The 15,473-nt window shown below is 36.8% G+C and overlaps 1 protein-coding gene across 21 annotated transcripts in view; it reads left to right on the forward strand.

Moving 5' to 3' along the window:
• MYT1L (myelin transcription factor 1 like) overlaps nucleotides 1-15,473 on the forward strand; it is a 501,918-nt gene that overhangs the window by 39,428 nt on the left and 447,017 nt on the right. For all 21 annotated transcript variants that reach the window (XM_056128242.1, XM_056128237.1, XM_056128238.1 and 18 more), the window contains exon 2: nucleotides 6,376-6,467. The gene's annotated coding sequence lies outside the window, so the exon portion shown is untranslated. The remainder of the gene's footprint in view (nucleotides 1-6,375; nucleotides 6,468-15,473) is intronic.

Consider the following 15,473-nt stretch of genomic DNA (forward strand, 5'->3'; position numbering starts at 1 on the left):
TGACCACATTAGGAACAAGCTGAGCCCTTGTCCCTATTCTGCTTCTCACTTGATCTGCCTGATTCAGTCTCTGTTAGACCTGTCCCTACTCTCACCATATATGCCTCTGCTCACCCCTGACTCTGCCTTTCTCTGTCCCTACTCTCTGTGAATGAATATTTGCTCATCAATAGTTGAATGTCACCTGCGGGAACTCAGATGTAGAGAACATTGTTTGAAGACAAGTTGTCAACTGGTTTGACTTTATTGATTAGCAAAATGAGTCAAAAAAAGGGATTTCAGAGTGATAAAGACAGTCACCTAGAAATTTTGACACTTGGCTTTCTTGCCTGTGTACTGTAATTTGCAATTGTGTGACTGATATCACAGTGTTCATACATGGTGGTGTTGTGATGGTAGGTTGCCAAGCCAGTGTCAGAACATAAATACCCTGGCTCCCAGCAGGGATCCTAAACCTGACTTGGGGAGGTCTTCCCCAGGGAGCAAATTTCCTTCACAGCATTCTCCCCTCTCCTTCCTTGCTCCTCCTGGGATCTACCTCCTGAGACTCTATTGGCACTGGAGTTAGAGTGAGACTGTGTTTATTCTGTGACGCAGGTGAGCTTGGGGTTTGGGGATTGCTGGTTCTATAAGCAATTAATTGGATCTACGTAGAAATCTCATTTTTTCATCTTTTCAGTCAGTAACTAAGAAAAATACATGAGTTTATAGAGTAGAAAATGCTTTACACAAAAATCACAAATTCTCCCATTTGAAGAGGATTTGAGGTTCTATTCCAATTATTTTGCCTTTATTCTATTGGTAGTACCAGTGAGAATTGAATTTCCATTGTATATAATAAAAAAAATGGCAAAGGAGTGCTTCTTATTGCAGTGTTAAGGATAGCTCTCCAAGTTAAGACAGGGTTTATCTAGTTGTTATCATGTTCTATTATTGTTGCTTCAGGCTCTGCTATATGTTCATATATATTTGAAGGTATTTTTGTATTTAATTCTCACAATACCACTTTTCCAGAAGGCATATATGGAAATCAGCTCACTAAATGAAATTAGTCTGCCTGAACAAAACAAGCAGCAAATAAACATTCTAAAAATAGAGAATATGTACCACTATACTATTCTACCTTTAGTTATGGGAGGGTAGTATCATACTGGAAAGTATATAAATGTATAAATGGAAGAACATGGAGAAGTAACTTTTTAGGCTAATAACAGAAATATCTCTGATCTATTTGCTGTCGTGAGGTAGGACATGCCCTTATCAGCTGGGCAATAGCATTTATCTGACCTTCTCTGGGTGGAGAGATGGGGAACCTATTTGATGCTCACTCTCAATGTTATGAGAGTCTGTCTTTCAACAGGTATGCCCATCATTATGGTGGATAAAAAATTTGATTGATCTCTCATCAATGTCCACAAAAGCAAAAGGATAAGTCCAAAATTTTGATCAGAAGTAGAGAGTTGAAAGTATAATCATTTTAGGGAAAATAGTTGTGTGATTTGTTAACTAACTTTGAATTAATGCATTATAAGCTTATAATCTGTTTGGGGGAAGTTTTCCCAGAAAAGCCTGCAAATGTTCTAACATGAGTTGTATATCTCCCAGAAGGTTTTAAAAACCAGATATTTAGTTCTGATATCATCTTATATCTTCAGTATGTTAGGTTTCAAAGCTGATACTAAGTAATAGAATTTGCCTCATTTATTAAAATTTTAGTTGTATTACTTTTCATTTCATGGAAAGCTTGTAAGATATACATGTATATATGTACATACAAGTGTGTATACACATATATATGCATTCTGAACTGAGCCACGAGGCACAGTCAATTTATTTATTAATTAATTCATTCATTTATTGACTTTGGGTGGGTCACACCCAGTGATTCTCAGGGGTTACTCCTGACTCTGCACTCAGGACTCCTGACTCTGCACCCCTGGCAGTGCTTGAGGGATCATATGGGATGCCCAGGATCAAACCTGAGTTGGCTGTGTGCAAGACAAAATGCCCTACTCTCTGTGCTATCACTCTGACCTCTGTAACTTCTATTTTTAAGAGCATTGATATTCATGGGCCCGAGCAATAGCATAATGGGTAGGGCATTTGCCTTGCAAGTGGCCAACCTCGGTTCGATTCCTCTGCCCCTCTCAGAGAGCCCAGCAAGCTACCTAGAGTACTCCGCCTGCATGGCAAAGCCTGACAAACTACCCGTGGCATATTATATATACCAAAAACAGTAACAACAAGTCTCACAATGGAGACTTTATTGAGAAAATTGGAGGACAGTGCTACAGTGCTACAGTGCTATTGATATTCATGCAGAACTTTATTTAATACAATTGAAGATAATTGTCATGGTCAGAAGGGATCTGCTAATCCATTAACCTTGTTTAACAAATGAGAAAGCTATAGATGGGGAATGGAATGTGGAGAGGTAGTATAAGGACTTTGATTTGCCTTAAATGTACCTGATCCTGGATTGATCCCTGGCACCAGGTAAGGCCAACTAGGAAGGGTCCCTGAGCATAGAGCCAGAAAGAAATAAGGACTGATAATAGCTGGGAGAAAGGGGAGGTGGGAGAAGCTAACCTACACTTCTGAATTTTTTGTCTTTACATTTTTAGTCATTTGATTTGTATATGTTTACTAGATCTTGAAAAAGTTTGTTTGGTCCTTCCTAATTAAAAGTTCTTTAAGTCCCGTACTTGTGAGTAGCTATAGAGGCTACTATCTCAGTATTTTGCAAGTTGAGACATTGATTATTAATAAAAATTAATTAAAAAGTATAAAATTGTAATAACTAAGTTAGACTTGAGCTTTTTTCCCATTACATTTTAAAATTCAATATTGTTTGCGTAAACGAGTCATGTAAATTTCTCTAGCTGTGTCTGTTATTTAGAAGAAAGTAAAAGGTTTCCTATGAACAAATGAAAGCCAGGGAAGTTTCAGAAGTAAGTACTGTTTTCATGTACACAAAGTCACACACACTCTGCCTTACTTAACCACATGCACACTAATCTTGTGAGTTTTCCATACACTTCACTTCCGAAGTGAAGTGAAATGTAGAATTCAGTCATGTTCTTTATAACCTTGCTTCCTAAACTGTGGATCAATCTTACATAGGATCATGTAACTGAAAGGGACAGGCAGGGGTTAGAATACTGAACAAAAAATGTCAACAGTGAAAGGTTTGTGAATGTAAAACAACCAAAATTTAACTTAAAATTAACTCTGGGGCAAGAAAGAAAGTTCAACGGACTGATCACACATTGATGTAGGATGGGGGACAAGGGACAGTTTGATTTCAACACTCCATGATCTTTCAAGCACCGCTAAGAGTGATCCTTAAGTGATCCAGTACAAGCCACTGAACACTGCTGAATATAGTGTGAAAACACAGCAGAACATAACAAAAATAATAATGTAAAAGAATAAACTATGGATTCTGAGATACTTATGGTGCCCAATATGTTCCTTTTTTGGGCAAAAAAGGTTTAGAAGCTTTGAATTATAAGAGTAAATCTATTCCACTATCGAGGCCTTATGTTCTGCCCTCAAGATTTAATAATGCACCCCTACCAGCACTGCTGATATAATCATTAAATGAGGGAGAAGAGAAAATTCAAACATGCTCAGGCATTGCAACTTGTAGCCAGCACACATGTTTTAGTATGCTGTGTTGGTTTCATAGTTCAAAACAGATGGCCTGCTCTGCTCTGCCCAAGTCCAGGGAATCATTCAGGGATACTTAACACCATTAGAATCTTGGTTTCTGCCTCACAATAGGCAAGTTTACTTATACAAAGTAAAAGTAGATTTACGGTCATTTTCAGTTATAAAGTAAGGTTCCATGGTCTGAAATTCTCCTATCTTCTAATGTGTTCTTTGTTTTATTTTTTCCATTTATTAGAAATCATCAGAAACTTGATATCTGTATTACTGTTTTAAAATTTCTATATATGTTTCATTTGCTTTTAAGTCATCTAAAATAGTCTCCCACATTTTAATAAAAATTATTGGATCTTGGAAGATCCATCAACACTACTTCTAAAGGAGAATGTTTCTGCCTGTGAGCTAAAGCATATTATTAATTGCTAAATGCTTTATTTTAAAAACATTGAAGGATGCTGTTCTAAAGTGTTGATGGGTCTGGGGAAAAGGAGGTTACCTTGGAAAAGGTTAAAAACAAAATCTCTAGTGGCTGGAGCAATAGCACAATGGGTAGGGAGTTTGCCTTGCATGCGGCCGACCCAGGTTCGATTCCCGCATCCCATATGGTCCCCTGAGCACCACCAGGAGTAACTCCTGAGTGCAGAGCCAGGAGTAATCCCTGTGCATCGCCGGGTGTGACCCAAAAAGCAAAAAAAAAAAATCTCTAGAGGCCACATTCTAACAATATATCTCAGTGTGCTATGTACATTGTGAGACGATATACCATGAGAATAGTGTTTTCCATCTTTGCAGAGTACATAGTCAACAGTATCTAAAAGTCTGACTTCTCCTAAAAAGTCATTAATGGAAAATAACTTTGTCTGATCTTGTCTAAGTTTGGAAAACCTTGCCCTTCTCATAATCTTCATTCCCATCAGAAAGATGACTCTGGGCAGGCTCATGAAGACCCAGAAGGGGAGGGTAATTCAGGTAGAGGTGAAGAATATGTGCAAAATTGAAAGCATAAAATTTCATGTTTCAGTTTTCTTCCCACATAACTGCTAAAATTGGAATCAACATGGTTGGTGGTTAGAAAAAGTTGAGTTAGTGTTCTAAAGGAATTCTATTCTTTTTCTTCAATCACTCCAGTTTTCTGTGTAAATGCAGGAAACGGGAGATATCAGAAAGTGCCTCCTTTCTATTTTTCATTTATTTATTTTAAATTTATAATTTGCATTATAAGATTTGTCCACACATGATCTTAGTAACCAATTTTGAGAACCTAATTTAACCTTTGGTATATATCCTGACATCCAGAATCTTGATGACTGATTAGTACCTAGAGTCCAGAGTCAAAAGCATCTAAGTTTATCCATCACTCATCTTTTGTTAGCAGTCAGTTTAGGAATGCCGGAGACTTAAGAACCTATTCACAACACCTATGCTTTAATTTTAATTTATTTGCATTACTTAAATTATTTTTAAAAATTTTTTTGCGGGGGGTGACTTTGAGTCACAACGATATGTGTTTAGGCCTTATTTCTGCATCTGTATGCAGGTATTACTCCTGACAAGGCTGGGAAACCATATGTGGTACCCAGGTCAAATCCAGGTTGGCCATGTGTAACACAAGTGCTTTACGCACTGCACCATTTTTCTGGCTCCTAATTTATTTATTTTTATTGAAATAGCACTTCATTATAGCAGTAATTAAGTTTCAAGTGGGCATCACTGAAAATAAACTTTTGTGTGTATCACATAACACTTACCAGTGAAAGTTCAATCTATCCTTCACTATTTAATTGTCCCCTTTATCCTCTTTTTCCTATTACCCCTTGTCCTCTCTTCTTGTAGCCACTAATAAATAGGTATTATATCTCCTTTTAGAATATAGCCTTGTAATTCAATTTAGTTTAGTTCATTTGTGTTTTTCTCCATGAACCACAAGAGTGAAATCTTTCACCCAATATTTCAGTCTTTCATCTGGTATTTATTTAAACATGATATGTTTTAGGTCAGTGGTCTTCAACTGTATATTCACATACTGCTGTTAGTAGAAATTTTCTCCCAATCCTTATAAAGTTGTCGCTGCTTGGTCCATCCATTTTGTCACAAATGACAGAATTTCACCACCTTTTTTATAGCTGAATAGTATTTCATTATGCACATGATATAACATTTCATCATATATAATATATATTTTATTTTGTATAAGTATATGTACATATATATCACACCTTTATTCATTCAGTAGGCTTGTTTCTACATCTTAATTTTTGAAAATAATGCTTTGGTAAATATGGAAGTTCACATATTTCTTGCAATTAGCATTTTATAATTTGGTGGTAAGTACCCAGAATGGTACTTGATTGGCATGATATTCAATTTTTTAAGTGCTTTGAGGAATTACCATACTGTTTTCCTTAATATATGCCCCAGTTTATGTTCCCATCAACAGTGCATGACAGTTCCCTTCTATACACATCTTCAACAACTATTATTTCTGGGGTTTTGAATAACAAGTATTCTCACAATAAAAGAAGGCATTTATTTCAAAAGTTCTGTAACTCTAATGAAAAAGGTTTCTTCAACTGGATTATAGTGTGTGAATGAGTAGACAACCTCCATAGAAGGGAGTAGCCCCAGAGAGGGAGATGCCCAATCTTGTTAGGCCAAGAGAAGAGAGAAGGTTCTACTAACACTTCTGTCCTCTTTTTCTTGCAGAGAAGTTCACGCAGAGGCCAAGGCCACAGTGCATGAGCTGTCATCTGAACACGTGTCCACCCACGCTTATATCTGAAGAATCACAGAGTGTGGTATGTCAATGTGAATGGCCCTGGGCACTTGTATTGGGACTATAGGGAATGCTGCCTAAAACCAAGTAGGACTTGGAATGCAGTGACTTCTGATATCAAATTTGGCCAATGAAGAGAGGCATTTTTCTTCCAGTCATTTCTTGCTGAATCTGTATAGTTAGATGCTTCAGCCTTATAATATGTTGACTAAATATACATACATTAAACTGATACATTAACTATAACTTTTCATATCTTTTTATGGTTAAGAACATTTTATAATCTGGAGCTGGAATGATAGTATACAGTTAATCTTAACTTGCCTTGTATGTAGTGGCCTACATTGGTTTAATCTTGATGCTGAATATGATTCCCCAACCATTGCCAAGAGCTATCCTTGAATGCAGAGCCAGGAAGAAGACCTGAAATACCATTGAGTGTGATAAACAAAAAAAGGGACGTTTTATATAAATTTAGAATTTTTGAAACAAAGTAAATTAAGTGAAAAACATTAATCAAAAAGCCCATTTGTGCTTCTACACTTTGTTCTTAATTTCTTTGGTTTAATTCCTATTATTTATATGGTACCTTTTAGATTTAAAAATGCTTCTAGTAAGATATTTTCATTAGAGCTTCACAAGACCCTTAAATGTCATTCACTGGTGAAGATCCCAGATTGAGAGTCTGAGTATAAATTATATATTCATGTGTTGATGTAATATGTGTATGACAGACTTAAGGTTAGAGGAAGAGGAACGTTATCTTAAATCTATTCTTATTCTGTGAAATTCCTCTTATTGATTTATATACAAAGGGGGAAATGGTTGCTCTCAATATTTACTATGTATTGTGAGCTTGTAATAATTTCGGGTTTTTTTAGACTTGAGAAAACTTATTTTTTTTTTATTTAATCACTGTGACTTACTGTTACCAAACTTTATTTTTTTTTTTAATTTTTATTAGTGAGACACCATGAGGTACAGTTGTAGACTTAGAAATTTTTATGCTTGGGTTTCAATTATACAATGATCAAATACCCATCCTTCCACCAGTGGCCATTTCCCACCACCACGGATCCCAGTATCCCTCCCATCTCCATCCCCCTAACCCCCCTTCCCACCCTGCCTCTGTGGCAGGGCATTCCATTTTGTTCTCTCTCTCCTATTGGGTGTTGTGGTTTGCAAAAGAGGCAATGAGTTACCAAACTTTAATCTTGAGTTTTAGTCATACAATGATCAAACATACATCCCTCAACAAGTATACATTTTCCACCACCACAGTCCCCAGTATCCACCCCATCCCACCCCTCCGACTGCCTCTTTGGCAGATAATTTTCTCTTACTCTCTCCCTACTTATGGGCATTATGGTTTGCAATACAGATAATGAGAGGCTGCAATTTGGTCCTTTATCTACTTTCAGCACACATCTTCTATCCCAAGCAATCCCTCCAACCATCATTGATTTAGTGATCGCTTCTCAATCCCAGCTACCTTCTCCCCAGCTCATAAGGAAGGCTTCTAACCATGGAGCAATATTCCTGGCCCTTGTCTTAACTGTCTTTCGGTGTCAGTCTCATATTATGATATTTTATATTCTGCAAATGAGTGCAGTCATTCTATGTCCGTCCCTCTCTTTCTGGTTCTTTTCACTTAACATGCTACCCTCCGTGACCATTAACTTAGAGTTTGTAATAATCTCTGACTCAGCATTTTAACCCTCACTGTATCCACATAAAAGAAGCTTCACTACCTACTTAAACATGAGGGTGCTGGGAATCAGGAAGGTGTGACAGCCACTCCAGATCACACACATTTCAGAGAACTCTCTTAGAATTGCAGCCTACTTTTGTCATCATAATTTTCTTTCCCAGGGTGGCAAATGCTTGGCAGGCATTTGTATTCGTTTAAAAATCTTTTTTGGGTAGTTCCCCAAGCACTTCCAGCAGTGACCCTTAGAACAGAGACAGGAGTAATCCCTGAACACTGCTGGTGTACCCCAAAACAAGTACAGCAAAAATAATCTTTGAGATGTGATCTCATTAATTTCCTATACGATGAATAAAGAGCATTGCCTTAACCAGGAAGTAGGTGGGATGGTCTACAAAATCCTGTCCCGGAGCTGCTACAGGAGCTTCATACTCAGGTTTTCTGGACTCTTGTTTTCTCAACCAACGATGAACAGGTTGAACTGAATAATACTAGTGATAAATGAGTATAATAATAATGCTCTCACAGATAGTACTCATATATATTCTTTTGAATACACTTCTCTTATTTTTGTAGGGAGGTGGGGTTGACCTCTCAGGTGATGATCAAGGGACACAAAGCTACTCCTGCTAATTCTTGGCCAAGTGGGTTGATTAATCAATGTTACGGCCTAAGGATGCACTGGTGCCTGGGCCTGTGGTCCCAACAAGGATCTGGGCAACACTGTACTTGAAGTCATCCAAGGTCACACCCAGTGACCTCCGGATTGCTCCCAGTGGAACATATGATACAGAGGATCAAATCAAACTTGTTTGATCAAATCAAATCTTATACTCTCCAGTCCTATTACATACACACAATATATAATATTCCATTGTGATTTAATTTCCATAAAAGTTGTGAGAAATGAGCCAATTCCTTCATCTTTATTGTACAAATGATTTTAATTGTAAAAAGTTATATATTTTCTAAAACATTAAACCTTTATTCTACCTTCTGGAGACAAAAATTCATAAGCAACTTACTACCTGAAAGCTGTCATTTCCACTAATTTCAAAATTTTAATCTAATTTCTTCACATAAATAGCATATGCCCATAATATAACAGTAAGGTATGACAAGACATTATACTAGAAATAATGTGTTTGCTTTGCATGTAGCCCTGATTCAATGCCTGCATTACATATGGTCCACCAACCCCTCCAGAAGTAATCTTGAGCTCAGAGCCAGGAGTAAGCCCTTAGGACTACCATGTGTGGTCCAAAATCCTCAACTATAAACAAATAAATGAAATTAAATATTATAACACATAAATGTAGATATAGTTTTTTTAAATTAAAACAAAAATTTATGTTAGCTTAAAATTTTCACCATTGTCTTGTTTGCACATATCAGTTTGGATGAATGTGGTTTGGTACTGCACATTTTGCTATTATACTTGTTTTTCTTATTGGGTTATATCTCTCTCTATATCAATAAATATTATATATCAATAGCATAATTTTATGGTGAATATCATTCTGTTTTATTAATATATGAAATTATGCCTGGTTAATCCTAAATCATAATTTTATTATTTAACACTTCATCTTTATATTTTATAAAAATTTTTAATGGCTAATATTTTACCTAAAACTTAACTTTTTCATTTATTTACTGTATTTAAATTTATTTTTTGGTTCCGAGGCTACACCAAGTAATATTCAGGTATAACTCCTGACTATATTCTCAGGGACCACTGCTGTCATTACTCAGGGGACCACCATATTGGAATGCTGAGGATCAAACTTATGTAGACCACCCCAAGGCAAGCACACTACCAACTGCACTATTGATCTCATCCCATACCTAAAACATTTTTCAACTTTAAATTATTTCTTTAAGATACATATGTAGTACAGTATTTGGGTTAAAGAATTACACTTTTCCAAGTTTTTGAGAAGAATAATCCTTTCAAAATGTTCCTCCAATCTTTTATCGAATCACATGGCATATCTTGCAGACTATATGCTAGCCTAGCCATAGCTAATCATCCAGCATTTGAATAGTCTATACAGAAATTTTATAAATTTGGCTCTAGTAAAAGTTAATTTAGTAGTATGAGTTCAAAGCCTTAGCATTTATTTCAACATATATTTTTAATTCCTAAGAGCTCATTTCCAAATATGCTTTCATTCCCTTGCTAATATGTTAACCCTACTTACTGTGTGGAAGGTATTTATTTAACCAGTAATTATTTCTCTGTAACTGAGAGGGCACAGTCTGATTTTTTTAACTTCCACCTTTTAAGAATATATATTTAAATTGGGAATAATACAGATTTACTGTAAAAAATATAATCTCATTATTTGCCATTTAGTATGGTGTCCATAATTATTTTTTCAGTTGGGATGGGATTGTGACAAGGGATGGGGTTATAATATGAACCACATGCAGGATTATAACATGAACCACATGTAGGTTTCAGAGCATGTAAGCATGAAAACTAAAACCTGAGTAAGATCACAGGACCCAGAGCTCTCTCTTCTCATATTGTAAATACCAGTCCTATAGCAGGGATATAGCTCAGTGATAAAGTTCAAGCCTTGTATGTATGAGGTCCTGGGTGGTCCTAGAAAAGAATTTTATTCCTGATCTTAGAAAAAAATCTAGTCTTGGGGCTGGAACAGTAGCACAGCAGGGCATTGTAGGGCATTTGCCTTGCACATGGTCGAACTGGGTTTGATTCCCAACATCCTATTTGGTCCCCTGAGCACCTCCGGAGTAATTCCTAAGTGCATGAGCCAGAAGTAACCCCTGTGTATCACTGGGTGTGACCCAAAAAGAAAAAAAATCTAGTCTTGCTTCTCATTCAATTTTGATAATACATGGTCTACAGATGTTTCCTGATGTGAATGGGGTGAATGGTAATCTCTCTCCATAGTTATTCTTAATAGTAAAAACTGAATACTTAAGATATACAGTAAGTAGAGAAAAATTATATAACATTTCTTATACTACCTGCAGAGTATTATATAGATATTCTTCTACCTCACCAACACCCTAAAATGATCTTTTCATAAACTTCTTAAATATTATCAGGACTAGTAGCATACAAGTCAGCAAGTTAGCCATCCCATTCTTGTATTATGTTAGTGGTTGAATTATTATTTCATACCTGGTAGTTAAATTACCATTCTATAATATTTTCTCATATTAATCCATTGGTATAATCAGTTCAACTCAACTCAATTCAATTTAAGGGGTATTTCTTTTCTTTTTTTGTGTGTTTTGGGTCACAATCAGCGATGCACAGGGCTCACTCCTGACTCTGTCTGCACTCAGGAATTATCCCCTCAGGCGGTGCTCAGGGGACCATATGGGATGCTGGGAATTGAACCTAGGTTGGCCATGTGCAAGGCAAATGCCCTACCCTCTGTGCTATCACTCCTGCCACAAAGGAGTATTTCTTAAAGGTTCTTCTCTGTTCAGAAACCCTTATATGTATGTTCTAAGATTGATTTCATTGAACAATATTTCAGATATTTGATGGCATTTATTACATTTTCCTAAATGTAGAAGAAACCCTGTGTCATTCAAGATAGTGGGATTGTTATATAGACAATCCTGTTAAAAATCTACAAGTCCCTATATTAAGTGCACAATGCTTGACCACACTCAGAAGCAGGTTGTAGAGAATTTCCTGATTGGACATAAAGATAGAGGCACTTGACTCCAGGCTTTTTACTCATTATAAAGCACTTTGTAGAAAAAGAGATAAGAGTCACTTGTCCCAAAGTATGACTTAGCTTGTCATGGGGTGTGAATTTGGTATCATAGAAAAAACATAGAAGGGGCAGGAGCAACAGTATAGTGGGTAGTCTATTTGCCTTGCATGTGGCCAACCCAAGTTCAACCTGACATCCCATATGGTCCCCCAAGCACCTCCAGGAGTAATTCCTGAGTGCAGCACTAGGAGTAACCCCTGAGCATTGTGGAGTGTGACCCAAAAAGCAAAAAAGAAAAAGGTAAACATTGAAAAGAAATGCGAGTTTCTACAATGTTTATCATACATCTTCCTCTTTCAATCTATGTAACATATCTTTAAGGCTAAGGGTGCTGTCATCTTAATGGGAATGCTGCTCCCCACTTTGGGGAAGTTTCTTATCATTGTGGGAAGAAACTGTGTTACAAAACTCTGATGTCTCTCAGGGTGAGGGTTTTCTAAAGATTCCTCTCATAAGTCCTGCATGCATGTGGATACCATCAAGGAATTTCTGTGGAATAATATTCTACTTTGCTACCATATATTCACTGACTTTCTTATTCAAGTTTGGAAATATTATCACTCCTATTTTGAAGAAGATAAAATGGAAGCAAAGCATAAGCAAGATCAAGCCGGGTTAAACCTAGTTGAAGGCCTGAGTCCAAATTCCCAACTTTTTATTTGAGGTGTGGGGACTGGATGGTTTACTCCTGGCTTTGAACGCAGGGATCATGACTGATGGTACACAGAAGACCATATGTGGTACTTGGGATAGAACTGTGGTCAGCTGTGTGCTGTCTCTCTAAGCACCCCTCCTATCTTTATTTATGCCTACAGTGTGAGGGCAGGTTTCAAGGGTTGAAGACTGTTAAAACTCCAAATAATTTCTCTGTAAGTTGTCTTAAATATATATCTCTACTAACAAGGTAATAGTGAGGTTCAAAATATAAAAGTTAGGCCAACAAAATCAATCTACTAGTCTGCAACCATTCTGAATTCTATATTTGAGATGATCTATGCTGGAACTCCTCCTTATATGGAGAGAACCTTCATAGAAAATGCAACGCTTCCTATTTCAGTCCATCAATGTGCTTAGTTGTTGATTAATGTTGTCTTACTTTAATTTTTATATTTTCGGACCCATTATATGTACATATAATTATTTATTGTGTCTCGTTTTGGATAGTATTTTCACTATTTCCTTTTGAAATTTTATTTATTATACTTTTAGGAGTTATAATAATGTTAATATTGATGGTATTGATATACAAGCATAACACAACCCACTACAACCAAAATGCCCTCAACCCTCCACCATTGTCTTTAGATCTTTTCTATTTTGGTCTTATTTCCTTCCACCTCTGCATCTCCTGCTTTGTCATTGGTCTCCATGCCCCCCACCACACCCATCTGATCATTGGTTCTGCATTCTAATACCAAGTGTTTGTAATTGTTTAATACTATCTTCTTGTTTTGACTTCCTCTATTCCAGATATGAGTGAGATCAGCATATATTTGTCTTTTTCTCTTGACTTACTTTTCTTAGCATGATACCCTCTAGTTCAATCCATGTTGTAGTAAACTGTATTATTTTATCATTTTTTATTAATTTTATTAAATCACCGTGAGATAGTTACAAGCTTCCATGTTTGGGTTACATTCACACAATGATCAAACACCCATCCCTCCAGCAGTGCACATTCCCCATCACCAATATCCCGGTATACCCCCTCTTTCTCATCCTCCCCCTGGCTCCATGGCAGACATGATTCCCCATAATCTCTCTGTACTTTGGGGCATTATGGCTTGTAATACAAACACTGAGAGTTTATCATGTTTGGTCTTTTGTCTACTTTCTGCACACATCTCCCATCCTGAACAGTTCCTCCAGCCACCTTTTTCTTAGTGATCCCTTCCCTTCCCTATTCCAGTTGCCTTATCCCCTTTGCTCATGAGGCAGGCTTCCAGCTATGGCGCAATCTATCTCTCTTGTGTATCTACTGTCCTTAGGTGTCAGTCTCACCTTATGTTGTTTTATACTCCACAAATGAGTGCAGTCCTTCTATGTCTGTCCCCTCTTTCTGACTCATTTTACTTAGCATGATACTCTCCATGTCTATCCATTTATAAGCAAAGTTCATGACTTCATCTCTCCTGACAGCTTCATAGTATTCCATTGTGTAGATGTACCAAAGTTTCTTTAACCAGTCATCTGTTCTAGGGCACTTGGCATTTCATCATTCCTTATAGCTGCATAGTATTCCACAGTGTATATGTACCTCAATTTACTTATCTACTCATCAGTATTTAGGAATCTGAGTTGTATCCATATCCTCATATTTTCACTAATTTTTGTATTTTACCTCTTTTAAAATCCATGTAGTTGTATGACTCTAATATTTTTATTTCATTTACCTCCATATTCTCCATCTTCTGTTTTTTCACTACCTTCTTGTGTCTGCTTCTCTAATAGGTAATTCATATGAGTAGATCGTGTTAATAGATTTTATACTAGCTCTTAGTGGTTAATATTCTTTAATTAGAAGAGGTAAATAAAGGGAAATGTAAGTGTCAAGTGTCCAGAATATGACAGCTTGAATATATATTAAATCCCTGGGATGATCACATGCTTTGAATGCAGGAAGACTGGTTCAATGATCTTCCAAAGACCAGTGGAAGCAACCCTGGATACAGAGCCTCGAATAATAGCAACCCTAGAGCACCACTCATTGTGTCAAATAAACAAATAAAACACAGAACAGCAAAAGAGAAAGAGAGAGATGGGGTGAGAGAGACGGGTAGAGGAGGCGGAGGGGGGTATCTTTCCCTTACCTCAAACTAATCAGCTAAAAAACTTGGGGAGATATTTGAATAGATTAAAAATCAAACTGCCTTAGAAAAAGAAGCCCATGATATTTTCAGCAATAATTCCTTATTTCCCTTCTCCCTTCCTCCTTAGCCCTCCCTTCCCTCTCTTTCTCCTTCCTTCCTCCTTTCCCCAAATCTATCTCACCTTTCTTCTCTTTCTCTTATGTCGAGTTTTTGAATCTTAACAATAGTATATGCTTTTTATAAGGAATAAAATCTATCCTTTATACTGTAGCTCCATGAGGAGTAGCTCTTAAATATAGAAAAATAAATATTATTGGCCTTTATAACATCTGAAACCATACCACAAAAGAAGTTTTGTGATCTGTATCTAGAATAGAAACCTACAGAGGACCCCTCAGTGTCATAACTATCAAGCTACTAAAACATATTCAAGGACTCAAAAGGCCTAAGAACAGAAACCCAGTCAGTTGAGATATTTTCTTTTATCTTAAGAATTATATTGAAATAGCTAAGGTGAAAGATGACAGCTGAGATGGCCTGGAGCTGCCTCTTCTAACTGATACCTAAGGTGCAGTGAGAGGATTAAGTGGGGAAAGGCAGAGGGAGGGCTTCTGGACATGTGAGCCCTGAAAAACAGCTGCAAAGACTATTCCCAAAGCCAAGCAAGTAGAATTCCTGGAAGGCCATGACAAATCAAGGATGTCCTTTGATTTGGGGAAGATCCTATGTCAGCATTAGTCTTT

This window comes from Sorex fumeus, unplaced genomic scaffold (assembly GCF_029834395.1).
Source record: "Sorex fumeus unplaced genomic scaffold, SorFum_2.1 ptg000006l, whole genome shotgun sequence".
Lineage (NCBI taxonomy): Eukaryota > Metazoa > Chordata > Mammalia > Eulipotyphla > Soricidae > Sorex > Sorex fumeus.